This window comes from Vanellus vanellus, assembly GCF_965231255.1.
Source record: "Vanellus vanellus genome assembly, chromosome: 18".
NCBI classification, from domain to species: Eukaryota; Metazoa; Chordata; class Aves; order Charadriiformes; family Charadriidae; genus Vanellus; species Vanellus vanellus.
This window is the reverse complement of record NC_138923.1, coordinates 10,252,492-10,257,800: the sequence shown is the minus strand read 5'-3', so window position 1 is coordinate 10,257,800 and position 5,309 is coordinate 10,252,492.

Below are 5,309 nucleotides of genomic sequence, written 5' to 3'. Positions count from 1 at the left end.
AACAGAGGATTAATAACCTTGCAGAACACAGAGAGCCTGGTTCCTCCCGGGGCAAAGGGAACAGGGAAGCCTCTGCAGCATCTCTCCCCGGCAGCTGGGTGAGGGTCTCACCCACCTCCTGCCCCTGCCCTGCACCCTGGAAACTGTGTCCCCAGAAGAAGTGAGTTGCAACCCCCTTAAAATATTCTGCCGGCTCAGGGTATGCCCCTGATCCAGCTGTAGGAATAAGGTAATACTGAAACTTGACTTTCCTCTGCACTGCTGGAATTCAGTGGGGGAGACTTCTATGTGGTAAATCTGAGTATTTTCTTAATCAAAATAAAAATCATTTCAAGGTCAAGTCATGTTTCAACACCGAGGAATAGAGTCTTAGCTCCTCCCAGCCCCATTCCAATTGGATAGAAATGCTCGTTCAGAACATACTTGCTGTTGAAAAATACAGTTTCCCCCCACTAAACACAAACACACACATATTTGCTAGCAACTAGCTACACTGCACAGGATAGGGGGATTATTTCATCCAAGTCCCCATGTCACTCCATCATTTCGGGGCAGATTTTCCATCCAGCACAGCTGGAGAGCCCCACAGAGCTCGTGGGGTGGAAGGGTAAGTGAGTAGGGAAGAGCAAGTAGGTGCCTTTCACACTTCTGCTAGACCTTGCTGACTTGAAAATGCCACATTTTCAGCAAAGCAGCAGCACATCTAATAAATCACATCTGTACACTGCTTTATTCAAAGGCACTGACAGTTTAGGATTGACGACACCCAGGGCAACCTAGTGTCAAGCACTCCTAATGAAAACTATCCCATTTTGCTCCAGTAGTAGCAGCTGCCAACAGACATAATCTACTGGCATATGGAGAAGGCCATGCTAATCCCTGCAAGGTCATTAACAAGAGGGTGAAAATTACATGCAAAGCACCAGCTGTGGCATCCCCTGCTCCCTCACACTTGAAGTTGCAGGGGCACCAGAGGTGAAAGAGGCAAGTACGTCTCAGCAGGCCAAGCGCTTCTATTCCGAGCACAGCTATTTTTTCCCCTTCCCCAAACCAAGGTTCAGAACTGGTGAAATTCTTCCCCTGCAGAAGAGCAGAAAGCCTTTCGCAAGCGTCACCTGTTTTCATAGCCAGCAGTGACTCGAGGGGAGAGTAGCTCCGAGTCAGCATCGCTGCAGGACGGCTGGGGCAGACGAGCTAACAAGAAGGTCTTGGCCCACCTTGTGATGCGGGCTGTGCTCTGCCGCTGCAGGAGGCGGGTAGCCACGTCCCATCGTCCCTGGCAGCCTGTCATCGCTGGCACTACTGCCCTTTGTGGAACAGATGTGGGGCTTTCCCTCATCAGATGCAAAGAGCACCTTTACACCCTTCTTTCCAAGCATTTTTCTTTAAGCCACACTGACAAGCTTGAACCTTAATTTTCAGCACCCAGCCCCGATGTCCCCAGTCCTGCTGGCTCACCCTCCTCAGATCAGGGACCTCATCTTCCATGTACATGCAGTGTTTTGCACCTGTATGGATGCTTGGCAGATAACAGGTACCAAAACCCCACATCTTCCATGTGGCGGCTGACTGGGACACCGGACAGACAGCTGAACTCCAGCTTTGCGCTGCTGCTTTGGACTGGGTCTTTGCCGAGTGCTTTACAGGTACCGACTTTCTGCTGCACTGTCAGGTTCGCAGAGCACAGCGGTCCAAACGCCCTCACAGCAGTGAGGAGCAGCACTACACAGGGCTAAGGGGAAACTACGTCTCCGACCTACCTTCCCTTCAACCCTTAATCTGTGAGTAAGGACCCTGTCCCTTCAGGCTCACCTCAGATTTATATACTTCAGCACTTACATGCACATGTGAGCTCTGCTTCCATAATCCCAAACTCACTCCCAAAGAATATTCTACCCTCATATTTGTGTTGGAACCCAGGATCTGGTTTTGTTTTTTCATTAAATCATGCAAACATTTTTATAAGCAATAAATCAAAACCTCTGTTAAAACCCCCCAGCAACAACTACCTAAAACAAATCTTTTTCAATTTAAATCCCAGCCTGCATAACGATCAATCCCATAAACCCCATGATTGTTAACATTACTTTGGGTAATGTTTAAAAACATTAATTTCAAAAAATGTAATAGGAAAAAAGCTCTTTAAATCGGCAAAAAGATAAATGGTCTCCAGCAGCGTGACCTTTTTCCATACCACAGTGACACTGAATCATTTTAAAGTTATTTACATTTTCATTCTTCCTTGGAAAAATGTTGACAAGGCTTTCACGGGCCATAATGGATACTCAGCAACATCTATGGAAAGTGTAACTGCATCAAGAGCCCTTCCTCAATCCCTCTTCACCGCTTCACACCAAACAGCTTTAATTAATGGAGGAGGGGTGACTTCAGAGCAAGCCCTCTCATTAGCGTGACCGGCTGATCTGTGGGAAGTGACACCGCTCCTCAAAACAGCTAATGCAACCTGTGGGTTGGTTGTTTGGCTTTGGTTTTTTTAAGCACCAGTGTCTTTCTGCCTCGAGCATATGTGCCTTCAACTCCGTTTTTCAAAGATGGATTTGACCTCCAGGCTGGTGATTGCCATCAGGCTGCGGGTTGGTCTGTGACAGCTGAAAAATACCCGAGACAAGTCTTGGCTTTACTTTCCAATCTGTAACTGGAGCGTCCACCCGCTGCCCGCTCGCTGGTGAGAGGCAGAGTGGTAGCGTACACACAATGCCCGGCGCCCAGCGCAGGCAGTGCGTGCACTATATATAATGCACTTGTAGGCACAGATGGAGCCGATAGAGCTACACAGAAACCTTTCAGAAAGACACCTGCACGCAAGCGCGATGCAGCACATGTAACACACGCGGAGTCTGGAGCAGTACGTGATAACTGGGGCTCTGCCCTACGGAGTGCTGGCTCAGAGGGACCTGTGACTTTACGAAGCCATTCCCTGGGGTAGGCTAAAGTTCGACACCTTCCCTGCACTGACTCACAGCGGGGGGAGGGATGGCCTTACAAAATAAAGAGCACTCTCGTTTTCCCTTCCTCCATCTTCTGCTGAGCATTTGGGTCTTTCTGCCCAGACTAGCAGAAAGTAAAACGTCTGCCACGCTGGAAGCGGGAGGTGACTCCCGAGTGATTCCCATCCCCACAGACGCAGCAAGCAGCGGGTGGTGGGGCCAGACTCAGTCCTGGCTCATGAGCCTTCAGCGGGCTTCCATTATATTCCTGCTGCCGGTTCCACCCCAGGTAGCCCAGTTCCGCCCCAGGTAGCCCAGCCCTCTCCCAACGACAGGGAAAGCACAACTGCACCAAGGCTCCATGCGCCGCAACTCGATCTCTGCTGGGCTTGATATAATATTAATGACAAGTGATGTGTCAACGCCCCGAGCCACAAAAGCGATCGTATTCCAGCTGTGCTATGCCTGAAGGAGGAACGCAGGCTCACCTTGACTCCGGGGCCATGCCAGGGCCTGAAAACGCTGCCAACACAGAGGGGCGCAGAAGCTCCTCGCACCCGCAGCCCCATCGCTCCTGCCTCCCCGCGGCACCAAGCGCGCGGGTGCTGTGAGGAACGGTGCAGACAGCGCGGGGGGTGCAGAGGGACCTCACCCAGCACCGCACCTCTCCCCCGGGCACGGAGGGGCTTCCTACCCCCAGGGCAGGCATTGGGGCACAGGGACATGTCTTGCGGCTGCACACCACAGCCAGGCTTGATACCAGGCTCCGCAAATCTGAGCTGAGCACTCAGTTATTTCAGTGACAGCTCCTGCGAACGCTGCTTGTTGTGGGGCTGCTCAGGAGCCCACCGCGTCACGCTGCGCTTGGTCTGAACAGTTAAACTTGCACATAGGACATAACCCACTGCCCTTTATATTGACATGGGAAAGAAATATCCCACCTGACCAAAGTATACCCGATTAGTGTTCTTCTAAGTTAACGAGATGCTTCAACTAACGCACGGGAATTTATTTCTGAAAATGATGATGAAAATGATGATTCTCCTGTTGGCAAATCTAATGATAAAAAGCTGCCCAAATCTGTATTTCAATGGATCTGGGCTACAGCTATGTCTCCAGACTGACTCACTGCGGTTACGCTGCCCCTGTTGCTGCGGTGTGGCTAATATCAGCATCCCACAATTAGCATGCAGCATATTAATCCATGCAAATAAATGAGCCTGGTCCTCTAGTCCAGAAAAACACTTGGGGGACCAATTCTTTGTTTCCGAGTGTATGATTAGTACAAATTAAAACCAGAATAAGTTTTAATTTTGCCACATCAGGCAGGTTCATCAAGAGCCAATCCCAATATCCTCCTTATCCCCCAGAGCCAGGTCCCAATAAGAGCATAACAAGAGGATGTTTCAACTAGAATGATTAGGATAGTCCAGGAAAATTAATTTTGAAGTTCATGGCAGCCTCCCGTCAGAAAGAGGCGACAGCGAGGAGGGCACATTCAGAAAATGAAAATGAAAAGGCTGTGCTGAGTACTGCTGGTGGTGAGCAACAGAAGCAGGATCTGGCTCTGCTCCTTCTCGATTGCTCTCATAAAAGCCCCATTTAATATGAAGCCAATTCAACATGATAAACTCAACAACTGGAGCCCAGTTCCCAGACGTGGAGGTCTGCTGTCCAAATCCTCCCTCATTTAGCTAACGGCTCCCCGCAGCTCTGGGCTGCCCCGAGCCATCAGAGCAGTGGCTGGCCACAAGGGCTGCGTGCTGACCGACACGAGCAGGGTACCGAGGACCGCGCTGGATACTTAACTTTCTGAAGAACATAGTTGCAACAAATGTCTTTTTGACACAGCCCCCTTCTGCCGCCTTGGGCTGCTCAGCGCACACAGCCTTGCTTTGCTCCGTCACCCTCAGACACCCCCCTTGGGCTGTGGCACCTCCACCCCGCCGCACCTGAGAAAGCAATGGTTCTGGTGGAGCAATACCCAGCGTTTGGCCCTTCTTTAGCCAGGAGGTAATCACCCCTCCTCTTCTGCACATACAGACACGACTTGGTTCATCCCTCTCATTTGCCAGGACCCTTCCATCCCCAGCACACGGACACCCCCCAGGGACGGGGCAGGACTGCCTCCAGGAGCAGGTGAGCAGGGATTTCAGCATCCAGTCTCCAGAAATTTTTCTGTCTTTTAAATTATAATTCACGTTTGAGAAAACAAAACAAGTTCCAACAAATCCTCGTCCAACTTGCAGCGTGCGGAAGGAAAAGCAGCCACAGCTCAGCACTGTGTGGCCTCACAAAAAGGAGGCAGCAAACAACTCCAACCCCCCAAACCCAGTCTGTGTTAAAATAAAGGCTTGTTGT